General features: G+C 42.6%; 1 long non-coding RNA gene and 1 pseudogene across 2 annotated transcripts; both read left to right on the top strand.

Annotated features, from left to right (window-relative positions):
• Window positions 1-5: 5 nt before the first annotated feature.
• On the top strand, window positions 6-1,094 carry LOC149751580 (uncharacterized). Its single transcript, XR_016397932.1, has 2 exons — window positions 6-282; window positions 381-1,094. It is a non-coding gene; the product is annotated as an uncharacterized LOC149751580 (long non-coding RNA).
• Window positions 1,095-15,392: 14,298 nt separating this feature from the next.
• On the top strand, window positions 15,393-17,531 carry LOC103710230 (protein DETOXIFICATION 51 pseudogene; annotated as a pseudogene). Its single transcript, XR_015972489.2, has one exon. The product of XR_015972489.2 is annotated as a protein DETOXIFICATION 51 pseudogene (transcript).
• The last annotated feature ends 240 nt before the right edge of the window (window positions 17,532-17,771 follow it).

The raw sequence follows: 17,771 nt of genomic DNA, 5'->3' as shown, positions 1-17,771 counted from the left end.
ATCAGCTCGTTGATTCTATTGGAGAATTATTTGCAACTTCCAACTTTTTTATCTCCTGTGGCGTGCAATTTTGTATTAGCTCTTGCTTGACAATACAAAGGCCAAACAGTGGTTTGTCTTCAGACGCATGCGTGCCGTAATGGTAAAAAAAATTATTTATGCTGGTTTGCTTGGTTTATAGGAATTGAATAAATCACTGTAAGTTTTGCGAGGATGAATTTTCGCGGTTCCCTCGGTGGCCAACTGTTCTGCCACCCAAAAGAAGTATATTGAGGAAGCCTGGTAATGTGGTTGCATGCTGATTTCACACCTTATTTCTCTCTCTTTTTGATTCTCAGGCTTTCCAACAGGTTTGATGGATATCATAATTTTCTTTATAGGAGAGTTTCCATCAGATTTTTGTCCTGGACTGCATTTGGTTTATGCTGTGGAGTGGGGAGTTTTACTGTAGGACATAGCAGGCCTATTCATTAGAAGTCTCGTAATATTCTGTTGTTACTTGAGAAAGGGTCATGGATGTCGGCGCCATCCTTGTTTTATTTCTTTTTGTTGGTCTTTGGATTAGATGATCGATTTGGTGGCTCTATTGGATCAATAATGCCTTCAGGACGTAGTAATGTCAAAAGTGCGCGGTGTTTATCAGTGCAGCATATGAAGGATTTCATCGTGTAAGGTATTCATTCTTCTGGCGTGCAGATATCTACTAGAAAGGGTTTCATCATAATGAATCTATCCCAAGGTTATATATCGTTGTTCGAGGTTTATTGTTCTTTTGGGGTGCAAATGTCTACCACAGGTCCAATGATTTCATCGAAGTGCAGCAATGGTCCTCTTCACCTATTTATTGTTATTCCTCTTGGAGTGCAAAAATCTCCTGCAAGTCCAACGATTTCATCGAATTGCACCAATGGTCCTCTTCGCCTGTTGTGTGGATGCAAAACTAACGTCCGCATATTCTTGTTCCTATGCATGGCATGCCCATTTGTGATTTGGTGTGCTTACTGTAATACTTACGTCAACCACGAGGGAGTGGCTGAAGTTGATGTTCCAGGGTTTCTATATTCACAAGCGATACAATAATTTCCTTTGTTCCACATTCCATAAGCGACTCATCCTGAGCTATTCTCGTAAATGCTGATAGCTTTGGGTGTTCTTTCGATTTTTGAGTTGTCAAGGCTCAAGCCTCCCAAGTATCGAAAAGAAACCTTGATTGAGCTTATATAAAATAAATAATTTGATATTTTATAACATACAGAAAATGATCAGAAACCTTACAACGGCACATATAATTCAGATACATTGACGAAGCCAAAATTCTTTCGGTCAGCTGTTCACGTAAATATTTGTTTCCATTCCTCATTATTCTGCAGTCACCTGATTGCTGATCAACTCTAGTTAAATATATAATTTATTTAAATCAGAACGATAAGCCTTCTAAATATACTAGGAAAATTATAGTTGGAACCCCTTGACTTTTGCCGAGTTGCACACCCACTCCCTTGAGTCTGAAAATTTTTAATTGGATCCTTCACATTTGCAGCTTGATCCAATATCATCCCACAATCCACCTGATATCATAAGTGCACCGTCATCCTAAATGATGAAAATAGGCTATCCCTTTTAAACACTTTGCTAAGTCCTCTACCTTGGTTAAACAATACCGTTTCATTCCATCTTTCCTTCATGGCGATTCTCCCTCCATTGATCCCGAGAGGTCATCCAGCCTCGATCCGCGAAAAGCGCATATCTTCCAACTACGGACATAATCTATGGCATCCTTAATCGAACAGTGATCAGAAATCGAGCCATAGATCTCGGTGAGTCCTGTCACTGCCTCGATCTTTACCCCTTCTCTTTTTCGACCCCGCATTCTTCGTCTCGCTTCAGATTGGTGATGGCACTGGCTGCTTTCATCAGGCCATGCTCTGCACCTCCACGCTCCATCTCCTCGTGTTGGCCTCCATCATCTACACCAACCTCTTCGTCCTCTATGCCTTCGCCTCCTCCACCTCCGGTTGCTGCCAGGTGCCAGCTGCCATAAGAACCTGTTCTTCCTCATCCTCCGCTAGATCGGGGTCTCAGAGCACCGGCTCCACCTGATCGAGCGCCACCCCTCCCCCTCAGCCGCGACTCATGCTCTAACATCATTCCATGGTCTCCTCTGTTGCCCTCTCTTCTGGGTGCTTGCTTCGCCCTACCTCCCTTTCTCTCCCTACGACCCCCTCCCCTCCTCTTGACGTCGATGATCGTCTCCTCAGAGAAGAAGAACTGAAGAAGACGAGAAACAAGGGAAGAGAGAAGAAGAACAGGAAAAATAGGGAAAAAGAAATAAAAACTGGAAAGAGAGAATGAGAAAGAAAGGGCAGCACAGAGAGAAAGGGTAATGCCAATGATGGTGGGAGGATCTCTCGGAGGTAGATCTTTTCGCAGGCAGTGATGGATGGAGGAGATCCGGGCCATCTCAGTAAAAGTGGGGTTCTTGGGATGGATGAGATCGACCATGATAGAGACCGTGATGGCGGTGGGGGCTCCTGTTGCGGTGGATGGTGGCTATTGTGCTGACTCCCACCTTGTGTGGAGTGCGACCAGCAACATAAGTAAAATTTTTATAAAAAAAATAAAAAGAGGAAAAAAAAGGAGTTATAATTTTTTGTCCTATTAGAGGGTCGATGAGAAGAAGAAGAAAAAAAAAGCCGCCTTGGTGAAATGTTTGTAGAATCCATCTGAAGAAGAAGATGAAGATCTTATACAAGGCATCCCAAGAAAAAGAAAAATCTTATGCAAACTTACACTCGGTGAGATTGTTTTCATTTTATTATTGAAACCTACATTCTTTTTTCATATCAACTCTTTGTTTGTGATCCAAGGAAGAGATCTTTGATGTATGTGATCCTCTAACTTAGCCTAGAGAAGATACTTTGTAAACCTATTATTGTTGATAGTGGAGGTTTGAGATAGACTTAGGTCCGGTGATTTTTTTCCTCACATTGGAGAGTTTTCCACCTAAAAATTGTTCTCTTGCTTATGGTTTCTTGGGGTTTGATTTTGGTAGTTCTTATATTGATTAGTTATTATGTTATTCTCATTCTCCTCACACAAAGATAGAAAAGTTATTTGTCTAGTAAATGAGTCTTTTCTAATAGCAATGGAGGACCTCAATGGTGAAAGAGGAGGTGACGGTGAGGGGGTGAGCAAAGCAACAAGTGCAAAAGGAGCATCAAAGGAGGTGAAAGGGGTTGAGAGTGTTGGGAAATTTCACCTGTCAATTCATAGAAAAATTTGCAAAACTAGAAATTAATTTAGGTTAGGCATACCACTTAAAATATTTTTTAAGAAATAATTTTTTTGACACTATGTAGGTGATTCTGTGGAAATATTATTCTTAGGATACGAAGCCCGCACTTCCTACATTTTAGGCCATGCGTACCCACAAATGCCCACAAACTTTTTATTTATAAAAGAGTTATCGGTATATGCCCAGAACGATGAAAAGAGTTATCAGTATATGCCAAGTGCACTGTATTATAAGAAGTAAAAAATAATATGTAACTCTTCGTTAAAAAATATAGTTGCTCAAAATTTCAAACTCTCTCCCAACATATAAGAAGTGGAAACGAAGTGTCTCTTCATTAAGGAAACCAAACATTCAAAAGTTCAAAGAAACAACAACCTCTAATACATAAGAAAAATCAGAGTTATTTTGAAAATAATAAAACTCTAAAAACACCTAATTATGAGCATTGGAAAGAAGTTGATGGAGTTTTAAGACATCTTAAATGTGCTATGAACTATGGTTTGCATTCTTCTGGTGTTCGATCTACTTTAGAATGTTACAGTGTGGCAAATTAGGCTTTTGGTAAGATGGATTCTATGTCTACTGGAGGTTGGCTATTCACACTTGGTAGAGGAGCTATTGCTTAGTCATCCAAAAAACATACGTGCATAGCAATGTTTTAATCGGAATATGTGACTATGTCACTAGCGAGTGAAGATATAATCTGGATAAGAATATTTCTAAGATATATTTCTTTTATAGAGGGATCAGTGCAACTAGTAACTATGTACGACGATAATAAGGCAGATATTCACTTGACACAAAATAAAAAACTTACAAGCAACTCTAAATCATATTTCAAGAAAATATCATTATATTAGAAAATTAGTAAGATAGGGTAAGGTACTAATGAGATGCTAGCTGATCTTTTTGCTAAAGCTATATCTATAGAAAAGATATGGAAAACCTCGAGGGAGATGGGATTATTACCAGTATAATGGGATTAGCGTAGTTGTATATTAGTTGAATATCTCAAGTCAAGAGTTTAAAGGAAATTAACCATAAGTGTTTCCGATTGGATTTGTAACAAGGTCATATTTTCTAAGTGCACTAAATCTTTGAAATTTGAGATTTTGAACCAAATTCTATTTCGACGGGGTAATATACTTTCTCTTTCATATGAGTTGGAGGGATAGAGCTTAAGTCTTTAATAAGCTTATAGATATATATGTTGGACTAAGAAAAAGCACTTTTGATAAGCTTACCTATTAAAGTGTAGAAGTTAAGGTCTCTACCTATAGATTTAACTGGTAAAGTCCTAGAGCAATTATGAATATAGGATAAAGTGCATGGTCTTTTAAAACGCAGTCATTTAAACACCAGTACTCAAGTATGATATGAATATAATTTTTCGAACAACACTATTAACAAGATCAAGGTTTAATCCTCTTATTCTTAGAGCCTGATTGAATACATTCAAACTATAGGTAAGAAGTTTTCTACCTGCAGCATTGCATCATACTAACACTTATGAATTTATTAATATCAATATTTTTGTTTATTTTGAAAATGGCGAGGGATTGTTAGAGTTTTAATATTTGTAAAAACTTTTCTTATCTATTAGAGGTATTTGTTTATTTGAATTTTTGGCCATTTGGTTTTCTTAACGAAGAGACATTTCGTTTCTCTTCTCGTTCATTAGGAGAATGTTTGAAATTTTGACCATACGTGTTTTTAGATGTGTCGTCTTTTTTTTTTCTTTTTTTTCTTTTTACTTCTATATAATATGATGTATATCAATAACTCTTCTCTTCATCCTTACAACCATACTTTTTCTCTCTCTAACAAATTAACAAGTATGTGGGTATTGGTGTACTATACGAGAGTGCAACCTAAGGTGCAGAAAGTTTGGGCTTTGCATCTTAGGGACAATAGTTTCACGATCATCTGTATAGTGAGGAAATAATTTGTATTTAAGAAAATACCTTAAGTGGGACGCTTAGCTCAGATTAATTTCTAGTTTTGCAGGTTTTCCTTTGAATTGATACATGATCAGAGAAATTATGAGAGTTGGAAAGGGGTCATTAGAGATTTTAGCAAATTTTAAGAGTTGCTTGATTATCATGTCGCATCGAGTCAATTAACAAACTCAAAAAGATCCGATTAAAAATTTTTGACCTACGGGGATGGGAATGTAACTAGGGCAAAGTCCAGGGGCATTAAAAACCACAAGTTGACCCCGGACTTCATGAGAAAAAATGGAGATTGACACAAGGTTGTTTAGTGGTTGCAAAAAGCACGTTAAACTAAGAAATTCCTTGATAAAAATGAAGATCGGGAATTGTGATAATTCATTTGAAACCAAGCACAAGCACCTAAAAAATTGGTGAAATAGGATTCACAAAATTCATCCCCAAGGATGAGGCGATTATGATTATAACTCAACAACATAATCAATTTTCTAAACAAATATTTAAACCAGCATTAAACAAGGACAGGGTAATCTAGCATTAGCACGTGAAGGACATTACAGCCCCTTCAATTAAAAATATTAGACTCGTGCAATGCAGTCATACAACAGCATGCTAGTGTTTGCCCTTAAGGACTCCCAAAAGGGAGAGGGCAAGTTGCTGAAAGCTGTTTCGTGGGTCATCAAGAGAGGGTCTCATCTTAGCTCTCTCCTTCCAACTTTTAATAAAACAATTTGTGGATTTACAGCCAGCAAAATTATGAGATTACACGTTGGGTTAGACCTATTTATAAATATTCAGGAATGACTTTGGAGTAGGCTAGCCCAATTTCTATAAAAAAAAAATTATCAGATTTGTTTTTTCTTATAGAATTCGGACCCTTTCCACTCTAAAGGCACTTTTAGATATTTATGAATATAGGCTTGGACCAACCTGTAATCTTCTGATTTTGCTGATTATATTTGCCTAACCTATGAATCCTATAGAATTTTTAACCCAATCATCCAAACAGTTTCTTAAGGGTTATCCCCACCAGTCCCATAAACAATTTTGGGATCAATGGTGAGGGACATAATGATTAACTTAACTAGAGGCAGAATGAGATGTCCTCATAAACATTTAGTCTAGAGAGGAGGGAGCAGTAGAAAAGAACCCAAGCTGGAAAACGTTATTTGCCCGTCTTTAGTTAAGAAAAAAGCAATCGATGTTGGCTCTTGGAGTCGTAGGACGTCGCCTATTAATGTTTTAATCGTTTGTCCTCAACATTGAAAAAAAAATATATTAGATGCAGCAGGGTGGCACACAAACCCAAATTTAGCCCGAGGGACCATTTCTCGAGGCGGTCCCAACGAGCATGGCAACTGCAACACAAGGCTCGTTGAGCTTGGCTTTATTGGAACACTAGAAGTGGTCCCTCTAACTCTCTAAGGAAGTCGAGGATGCGAACCGGGTCCTAGCTATCACTAAAGGTAGGAATCATGTCATCATTCCTTCATGCGTATTTATTGTCACGTGATCGTGAGTAAAAATGATTTGCTAAACCTGATATACATATTGATTTGTTCTCTATCAACTTGAATTTTTAGAACAAATTGGTTAGTTAGCATGGTATTTCAGTACAGATTGTTGGAAATGGTGAGTTTTGAATCTTCTTCGTATCAGTTAGTTATTCGACTAGATTATCATTTTGACTTATTTCGATCATTTTGATGATTATCTTGATTCATTTTGGTTATTGTTTCGACTCGTTTAGCCCTTCACATGCACTCATGATTGGGAGAGAGGATGTTGAGCCTGAAATATATTATTTTCTTGAGAGGAAGGAAAGAAGATATACCGTATCATAATTATCTAAGTTCCAATAATTGAAGATCTTAAATCCTCTGGTTGCCAAGCACGAAGGATGCGAACAGTTGAGCAAGTCCAAGCTCATGAGCCTGATACACATTTGCTAGCGATTCTTTTTTTTTTATCATTTCAAGCCTTTGGAGTCAGCTGATTAATTATCAAAATTTGTTAGAGACCCACTTTTTTTTATCATTCCAAGCTTTTGAAGTCAGCTTATTAATTATCATAATTTGTTGCAAAACCATACGACCTACCTTAGATATTTCCAGGTGAGGAAAGCTATTACAAATCACATTCAAAGTCAAAATATATAAGTACTCAATACCATGGTGTTCTTTGTAAATAGGAAGAGATATTCGCAATTGGCTAACATGATCATGTCGCTATAACCATCAAAGCCAATATATACATGTTCAGCTAGCCGCAATTTGCACAGCACGACCTTACTAATCTTGGCTGGATATCGAAGTCATTCAACATGTTCGCAATATTTGGCTAAGATTTGGCGAGTGGTAACATGTCATGTCGCCTGTAATGCAAATAAAGAGTTTCTTTTGAGACCTCCGCCCTACATGTATGCATCTTAATATCGTCCTCCTTCATGGCTCGTGCTTGTAATTGGGTCCTTGAACCTAATATCATGAGTCACACAACCTTGTCAACCCAAATTACATAGACCTTAGCCTGCTTGATGAAGGCCTAGCAAAGTCATTTCCTATCATGAAAGGACCTCATACTCCCCCTTCAAGGGAGGCGTTTGAAGAATGGACGTCGTGCAAGTTGCCTTTGAAACACAGGCCACATGAGGATGGAGAATGCGTGTGGGTCTTCTCTATGCCAGCTGTTGCCCTGCAAGGAAGCACAGGATAAATGGTGGACGTAGGCCGGCCCTTCACCATCTTTCTAAGAAGGAAAGTTCCACACACCAGGGAGAATGGAGATTAGATGGTGCCAAGGTGGCATCACATTACCATGTCGTCGCTTCATCAAATTTTCACTCACCATTTGTCACATTTGGAAGGAAGGTATTGTTACGTGCATGAAGGGAACGCATGCAAAAGATGGCACGACAACTTGTAGTGCATGGCGACAACCTGGTTGCTGATCGTAGCATCTTCAGAAGGATTCGAAGATATTTTAAGTGAATGAAGTCCGTGGGTGACAATTAATGGTTCCTTTGTTTTGAAGTCATTACTTCCATGCTCTCCAGCTTTCGAGCAGTACACCTTTTGGAGAGTCGTATCAGCGAGGTGGTAAGTTGGAAATGGAAACCAAAACCAGACATGGACCATTGCCGCGGCAGCATGCAGATCCCTGGCAGCCCAAAGTTGGCTTAGTACATGGCATGTTTTTAACTGGATAAGTGAGGATAATGTCAGCGGTTAGTATTTTTTCCAACGATAAAGCCTCCATGCTTCCCTAACTACTGCAGGCAGTAAATGTTAGTAGCGTGGTTTCCAAAAATTGCTAATAGATGCCCAAAATAATTGTAAGGACAATAATAAAAATATAAAATTATAAAAATTAAATGAATGAAATTGTGAGGTGTGTGAAAATACTGTCCTCAAAACAAAATTCACCCCCTCACCCCGGCGCGGATCCATGGTTTGATCATCTTCAACGTACCACGAATCCTGATCCTCCTCTTAGAAGCACAATCATGTGGGAGACTTGGCCCAATTAACTCCTCTAGCTACCCAATTGAAATGTTAGGAAAAAGGAGGAAAGAAATAGTGAAAAATTAAGTAGAAAGGGAGTGGGAAAAGAAAGTGTAAGAGGCTTTCTCTCTCTCTCGGACAAATCTCTCAGAGTCTCAATAGGTCTGGATGTAACATGCTAACACCTAGGACTTGAAGCGTTTTTATAAGTTCGGTCCAAATAACTGCCAGAGAGATCTATAAAGGCTTCAATAGCTCTCACAATAAAAACCTTAATGGCCCATTAGTACTGACACCTCATAATAACCTACCAGCACGCATGCACTAAGAGCCACAACTTATACGTCACAGTGCGTGTTCGAACTCAAAGTCAACATACCGCCTACATTATGGTTTGTCGAGCTGAGCCGAGGATTTGCACACGCATATAGTTATCCAATAGAAGATTATTAAAAATTAAATTTTAAAAGAAATTGAATTTATTCAAAAAAGAAAGAATTAAAGTTCTATTTAAAAGTTTGCATCTTTTAAAGTAGAAAGTTCAAATATTTAACATAAAATAGATGTTTTAGAAGGGAAGAAGAAGAGAAAGTTGTGCTAGAAAAGGAAGGATTTGTTTTCAAGCCTAGCAGAGACTATTGAATTAATTGGGCATTTTCTGAGTCATGCTTAAGATTATTCTCAATGAGAGATGGCTAAGTACGGGATCGATTCATCTCTTTGAGCCAAACTCTAGCTGGCACATCATCAAGCATAAACTAGGCCAACAAGAAGCAATAATAGCACTAGAACTCTGATAAGCTCGCCCTCTTTTTTTTTTTTTTTTTTATTTCGTGATAGATAAGCATGCACCTCCCCTACTTTGACGTAGACTCTCTCCATCTCCATCTTCTTGATTACCACTGAAAGAAATAAACCTTAATTTGAACCAAGTCCTGCCCTTTGTTTATGTTTGAACTTTGAAATGACATACTACAAATGCAAAACGACAGTCGAAAGGAGACGCCGAAACACTTAGGTTATTAGAAAAAGATGGCAAGATCTCTTAGTAGGCCGATAACGTCATCGGTCCAACGTCCAAATCTGGGACATATTAGTCGGAAACAAAGTACAGTCAATAAGCTAGATTTTTTTTCGAAAGAAATTTAAGGTGGAGGCCATAGTGGAGCCCAAGTTATCAGCATCCATTGTATCTGCTTTCGAGCCGTTTTAATCTCTCTCTAATCCCTTCTGGGCCCACGGGACAAGTACATTTGGAATTTATTTGCAGGCTGCTTCAGTGCATCTTGACAACTTCACCATCACAAAATCCAGAAAATAATTGATTAATGCTAAATTGCCCTCCTACCTAGGCTTGATGACGCTTTAGTTTGGTAACTAGCATTTAAAGAGCACTAATTTTGAGGCGGATGCATGCACGGCACCTTGCACATGGAGATAAGAGGGATCAAGTCAACAGTACTGGCAATATGAAGGATGTGGTCAGCATTTGGATGTGACCCAAAACAAACAGAGATACTTTCTTATCCACGGAACATGAGTGTGTCATGTAAGCAAAGTCACATGAAGCCGCGTGCGATCTTATCATGCAACCTTCCTGTTTTTTTTTTTTTTTTTGGTTTTCTAATCCGAAAGCAGCCCTAAGTTAATTTCATTTATTCTGAAAATGTTTTGAAAATAATATCTTGTCTTTGAGGACATGAGCACGATCAAAAAGGTTCATAATAATAAATATTATCTATATATCTGAGATGCTATTCATATCATTTGAGAAAATATTAAGAGACTGTGCATGTCTGTTACTAATCACAAACACGGCTTGCCATTTTGCGTAGCTACAGCGTGCAAAGCTGAGACCCTTCATGTCTTCGTCAGTTATTTTTTCTGACTTTATTAGCTGCTCTCACTTGCATATTGTGTGAGAAGCCGGCGTAGGAAAAAAAACAAACTTGAAAAATTAAAAGTAGTGCCATTGAGATGATCCATTCATGGGTTAAAGTTTTTCTTGTGCGACGGACCGAAAGGCCAACCCACTAGCAACCATCGATTACTGTTGAAGGTGATACAACCATAGGCGTGGCCGTCAGCCTTTTCTCCGCCCCCGGCGCGACCCGTTTCGCACAACCCCAACACACCATCAGGACCATCGAACCAGTGATCCCATCACGCAATCGCCCTGATCGGACGGTCGAAACACCGTCACATGGGTGGGAATATTCGTCGACTCCCGAGGAGGAATCCCGTTCCGGGCCGTTCCCGTTCCCATATCTCTTTCGGCCGAAAAAGTAGAGCAGTGCGGCGGGCGCCTAACGCCACCATAATTGCCAAGTGGGCCCCGCGCGAAGTCCCTGGGGAGGGGGGCCCACCTTATCTCTTTCAGCGACGGGCTTCCGGGCCCCAGCGCGCGCTCTAGAGTGCTCCCTCCACCTGATTGGCTCGCTGGCGGAGATGGGACGGCTGGAATCGATTCGTCCCGTTGGATCGGTGGGGTGGTTGTCGTGTTCGTCACGGACAAACCCGCAGGGCCACAGCCCCTGTCGCCAGCCCGCCCTCAAACGCTAACCGCTGCTGTGGCGCAGGCAGACAGCGCGAAAAGGCGGTGCGCACGCTTCCATCCCGTCCACCCCCGTGCACGTTAGAGCAAGTCCATTTCTTTTACATCTATCCGAAAATTTAAGCGATGGAACGAAGAAGTGGAACACTGTCTCCTTCCAACGGACAACTCTCCCCGCCGAACGCCCGTATAGATGTCTCTATGCGGCCTTTCGAACATCTGCCGTCCAAGTTACGGCTCCTCCAACGCAGCATGTCGTCGTGCCTTCATAGCTTTTTTATTATTATTATTAATAAACTTTTTGGAGAGGGGAGAGATAACGACGACCTCGTAGAAATCTGTATGCGAGCGTACGGATGCTAGGCTCTGCCCCTTGCTCAGCCAACCTGCCGGGCGAAATTACGGATCCCGCGAATCATTTGCGGGGCCCACGCCACCTCCGTTTCTCGCTTCCGCAATCCAACCGTCATCGCTCCCCCTTTTTGACGCGCCCATCTCACGGCTGTGCGTCCTCCGCACCAACGCTTGATTCCCATTAGTTCTGGTTGGAATATAATCCGCCATAGATATGTGGGAGCCAACAAGCCCGTCATCGGGGAATGATATATCAACGGCATCGAATCGGTGCAGCTAATAAAAAAAATCAAAGTTAAAATTAAATTTCACTTTCTCTTCTCCTAAATCAAAACGGTAAAAGTAAAAAATTATAACCAGTGCTGAAAAAAATTGCAAATCCAAAACCAAACCCAAAAAATCAAAAACTATTTAATTTTTTTATTTAATTTTAGATTTTTATATATAAATAACTAAATTAAAAAATATTACCCATAATCTTTAGAATATAATTCATACTGTCATCTAATAAATATATTCTAAAATAATAAAACCATATTCATAATGTTAGTAATTTGGCTTTTTATTAAATATATAAAATATTAATGCTATTAAGTATCGAGTACATTCGGTTTCATATTCGGTGCAGGGTTCGGTGTAGGATTCGGTTTTGAATCAAAAAATTATTAAAACTGTAATCAAAATTGAATAGTTTTTAAGTTTTAATTCTATTCTTAAGACCACCTTCATTTAATTTTGATTAAAATAAAAATAAATAAAATATTTAAATATCCATCCTCGTTGACATCTTTATTTTTTTTTGGTACATTGGCTGCTCATACCAATCTCGCATGACTACAACCAGCTACATCACTGGCAAGAGGGCTGCGCAAAGAAGAAGGAACAGAGGCCTACTAGGTCTAAAGGATTTTACCAAAATGATGGGCAGCAAATGAGGCGACCTAATCAACAACTTTGTTCGACTCCCGAAAGACATGCCTGACATAGAAAGTACGACACTCCTGCAACATCCAGGAGCGGGTGCTCTAGCTCTCCCCGCCTCTCCTCCAGTAAGCGCTCAATTAACAAGGCTGAGTCTCCTTTCAGGATGATATACTCAATCTCTAACATATTATTTCGCATAGGAAAGTCCCTCCCATGCTGTCCTAAGCTTCGCCCCAAATACTGAAATCTCGAAGAAACGATGCCCCCCATAGCAATTAACCTGGAGTCGTGGTCCCTGATCACAAATCCCACTCCAGCACCATCACCATTAGTGGGCAGATCCTCATCGAAATTCCCCTTAAGATGGTTAGAGGGTGGAGGCTCTCAAGAAACAAGGACAAACCTGGGCACTGTGATGGCGAAGAGGAGGTTCCAGATATCCCTAGCCATTCTAGATGAATCAGACTAGACAGTCTCAATAACTTCCATAGCCTAATGGAGAGGTCGTTCCATAATAGACCTCATGGGTGCCCTCCTGTCCTCAAAGACTCCATCATTTCTGTCCAAACAGATGTAATAAGCCAAGTAGATGGCAGCAATACCCTACTCTGCAGTGCTCGGAGATTGTATGGTAGACCTCACATGTCCTAGAAGGTCCCCAGCCGCCACACCGGTCTCCAGTAGGGGAAACGATACCCTTCTTCAAACTCGTGCTTTTCGTGGGCACTTAAACAAAATATGGCTGACAATCTCCACCGAATCTAGGCAATCCACACACATCGGAAAAATCTTGTCTCTCCTCCTAATCAGCATGCTCCTAGTTGACCAAGCGCATACTGGCCATCCCAGTCGCCGCCCAAACCTATCTATCCAATGCTTCCTAAGGTAGCAAGATGGTAAGTACCTTCTCAGGTAATTGCACCCCGAAAGTCTCCCTGATCGAAACCTTGTCCCACCAATCCTCACCTGAGACGGTCAGGTTACGTCGCTGTAGCCTGATACCACTTGGAATGCAAGTACGAGCATGAGGGTGGTGCGCGTGTGCGGCCAATGTTTCTCATAAACCTAAAAATAATATGATTATAATAAGTAGGTTCGGGGTAGGAAATGGCGCAAACGAAAGCATTAGCATGCAGATGGGATCCCCGCGCCGGAAGTACGCATGTGCCACTTATAATAACACGGAAAACATACGCTTCCCGCTAGTACAGTAAAGAAAGATGGATGGAAGGACCATGTGAGCCGACGGTTGAATCAGAGCCGTCCATCCAGCAAAAAGAGGTTACCTGCAAGTACTGTTTCGTCGTCATACCGTGCTGTCACAAAATAGCTGTTTTGTGTTAGATTTATAGAAAAGCACCGTCTCAGCTGTCCACTTCAATCCGGCTGGCTTTCTTCTTTTGGGTCGTGCAGTGGTACAGCCTGTGAATCTATCGGGCGGTGGCGATGGCCCAGGCCCACGATACGGATGGATGAGCCGCCGGTCGGAGATAAAAGATGGCGGTAGTCCCCCCCACGGGCGCAGGGGGGAGGGGATCTCAAATCTCAATACGTGTGGTCCACCTGAGAAAGTTGATCTCCTTTATATTTTTATCAATTGCGTGCGCGCCCCGGTTGCCATTTCGGGGGGAAAGTACGGGAATTGAAAGGAGTCCCGCCCGGTCATTATGACCAATACTTCAAACCAAGAAAAATATAATCACGATGGGAGCAAGGTCCAAGAAAAAAACATAGTATGAAATCTTATAACAAACCATATCTCCAGTAATATTGATAAATAGATGATAATAATATTTGGACTCTTAGGCGACCCAAATCTTCCAATATTTGTCGAAATTATGAATTCTCCATGCAATTTGTTGTGCATCTAATCAAAATCCATATAGTTTCATATGCGTTTTATGTGCTGGATTGTGTTCCACAAAGAGAGAAAGATGATAAGAATAATATTGTAAAACAATTTTATGATAGTACCTTTTTTTAATTTTTAAATATTATATAAAAATTATAAAAGTTATGATAGTAACGGCCAAAGCAGTCCGCATCAAGTGTAGGAATCCTCCTAGATTACCAGCACCGTATTGTAGTTGTCATAGCTAGAGCCTTTCGTAATACCGCCATAACCATCCTCTCGGCTCCGACTCTCTTCATACCACCTTTCTCTCTCCCTCACTTTCAAGTAACCTTGCCGCTATCTTTCACCTTCGCCAACCTTTTCCTCTCTGTCGCTTGTCTTGGCCTAGCCTCTTTGCCATCCTCTGCCTCCAATGCCACCCTGCTTAATATTAGTGCCCTGGTTGATCCGGCTACTCTAGATTTCTCCTTCTACAATGATATTATTGCCACCCAAGCCTGCTTAAGCCTGGCACTTTGATTTACCTCGTCACCTTTGATTCTCCTTCTATGGCACTGCCATGTTGGCTGGGTTGACTCGATCTCCCTCCTTGCTCGATTTTGAATTCCGAAGCTTGCATTGACCTGGCCAATCTTGCTTCGCCCTTCTATGATGCCATTGCCACCGGTTGTGCCAACTTAATCTGCCTTGATGGACTTTGCTCCCTAAGCAGGTGATGCCGCCGTCACATTGCGAGAGGTAAAAAAAGTAAAGAAGAAGAGAGGGTAAATTGGAAAATCCATTGCTTCATATTTAACCATGATGAAGCTGTTCATTTTTGAACAAACAGTTATGAAAGCCAAATACACTAACATTTTATACATATATACAGATATATGTATACATATATTTATACACATGCCCGTACACATGCGCACGCCGAAATATATGTACATGTATGTTGTATGTATGTATCTATGTATGTATATACATATAGGTGTAACTATTAATATTTATTCCTTTATGATTTTCTGTGAACGATAGTATAAAACTGTTCTCATCTTTTGCTGCAAAACCGAAATAATTTAATCTCCGGCCGATCTCCCCTATATTAATAGGCCGAGAAACGAAAACAAGCACAATCTTCTCCGGGAGCAAGAGGGCTTTCTCTTCTAGTCTCAGTTTTAGCTCCCCTCCCTCCATTTCTGTTGATGAAGCCGGCGAAAATGCAACCTTTTTGAAATCTAGACTCAACGGGAAATCTCCTCTCTTTCTGTTGAATTCTGCAACTAGCCTCTACCACTATGTGTAATACGAACAGCAGCGCCGTTTCCATGGCGGCCACCGACGAAAAGAACCCACTAATGCCCCATCTCTGTTACACCATCGTCCCGCTCTCGAAGCCCGGAAAGAACCAACCTTTGAAGTCGCCGGAGCTTGAGAAGCCCGCCCAATTGCCTCTCTTGCCCTCACTGGCCGAGACCCTGAGGGAGGCCTCATCCCTCTTCCACCTCTCATTCCCCATCGCGCTTACCGCGCTCCTTCTTTACTCCCGCTCTGTTCTCTCTATGCTGTTTTTGGGATCTTTGGGCGACCTCCCGCTCGCCGCCGGCTCCCTCGCCATCGCCTTCGCCAACATCACGGGCTACTCTGTGCTCTCGGGCTTGTCGCTGGGAATGGAGCCCCTCTGCTCGCAGGCCTTCGGCGCCAACCAGCCCAAGCTCCTGTCGCTCACCCTCCACCGCTCTGTTCTCTTCCTCCTGTGTTCTTCCATCCCCATCTCTCTTCTCTGGCTCAACATGTCAAAGATCCTCCTTTTCCTCGGCCAGGACTCGGAAATCACCTCCGTCGCCCAAAGCTTCCTCATTTTCTCCCTCCCTGACCTCATTTCCTTGTCTTTCATTCATCCCCTACGCGTATACCTCCGCTCGCAGGGCATCACCCGACCTCTCACGCTCGCAGCCTCCGTCGCCGCCTTCCTCCACCTCCCGGCCAACCTCCTCCTCGTCGCCCACCTCCGCTTCGGCGTCCCCGGCGTCGCGGCGGCCTCTGCTGCCTCCAACATCGCCCTCCTCCTCTTCCTCCTCCTCCACCTCCGCGGCGAACCGGACCCCACGTGGCGGCTTCCCACGCGGGAGTGCCTCTCCGGGTGGGCTCCCCTGGCCCGCCTCGCCGCGCCGAGCTGCGTCTCCGTCTGCCTCGAGTGGTGGTGGTACGAGCTGATGATCCTTCTCTGCGGCCTCCTCCCGGACCCGAAGCCCACGGTGGCCTCCATGGGCGTCCTTATCCAGACCACCGCCCTCGTCTACGTCTTCCCCTCCTCCCTCAGTTTTGGCGTCTCCACCCGGGTGGGCAACGAGCTGGGTGCCAACCGCCCGGCCAGCGCCCGCGCTTCGGCCGCCGTCTCGGTGGCGCTCTCGGCCGGGATCGGGTTCGCGGCGATGGGGTTTGCGGCGGGGATGCGAGAGCGGTGGGGGCGGATGTTCACGGACGACGGGGAGATACTCCGGCTGACGGCGGCGGCGCTGCCGATCGTGGGGCTGTGCGAGCTGGGGAACTGCCCCCAGACGGTGGGGTGCGGGGTGCTGCGGGGGAGCGCGCGTCCGGCCCACGCAGCCCGCGTCAACCTCGGGGCCTTCTACCTCGTCGGCATGCCGGTGGCCGTCGGGCTGGGGTTCGTCCTCGGCGTGGGCTTCACGGGGCTGTGGATGGGCCTCCTCGCCGCCCAGGTCTGCTGCGCCGGCCTCATGCTCTACGTCGTGGGGACCACCGACTGGGAGGCCCAGGCTTGGCGGGCTCAGGTGCTCACGAGGAACCCACCTGCCGGGCCCAAAGATAATAAGGAGGGAGGCAACGCAGTGCATGATGAGGTGGTGGTGGTCGAGGATGGAAAGGCTGCACAAACTTGCTACGAGCCATTCATCTCCCTCAGAGTGGTAGACATCCAGATGTGACCTATTTATATAGAATGCACTTCTGAATTCTAACTTTTAGGACTGGAGAGTGATAGAGAGGAAAAAGATGATTTTGCGAGAATTATGGATTATATAATAATTATATATATATATATATTATATATAATTTTTCCTATCTAATTGAAGCTATTCTTGATGGACTTTGTATCCATGGGTAATGACTTCTAGGAGCAGAGAGTGCGAGGATCTGTGCCTGTGACTCGGTGGTGCATGCGTTTGTATTACTAGACTTGTATTTGTACCTTGGATTGTAATTATTTTTAACTATTTTTCTCAGCTTAAAATGCTTCCTTGTAGTTTTGCATGCTTCTTGAACGGCATGCCTGAGTGGTTGGCCAGCATCTTGTGCGTTACATTTCTTCCATGATTGCTGAACTACG

The sequence above is a fragment of the Phoenix dactylifera genome, chromosome 12 (assembly GCF_051530095.1).
Source record: "Phoenix dactylifera cultivar Ajwa chromosome 12, Ajwa_hap1_PhDact_Kaust_v1.1, whole genome shotgun sequence".
NCBI classification, from domain to species: Eukaryota; Viridiplantae; Streptophyta; class Magnoliopsida; order Arecales; family Arecaceae; genus Phoenix; species Phoenix dactylifera.
This window is presented reverse-complemented; position numbering and strand designations above follow the sequence as displayed.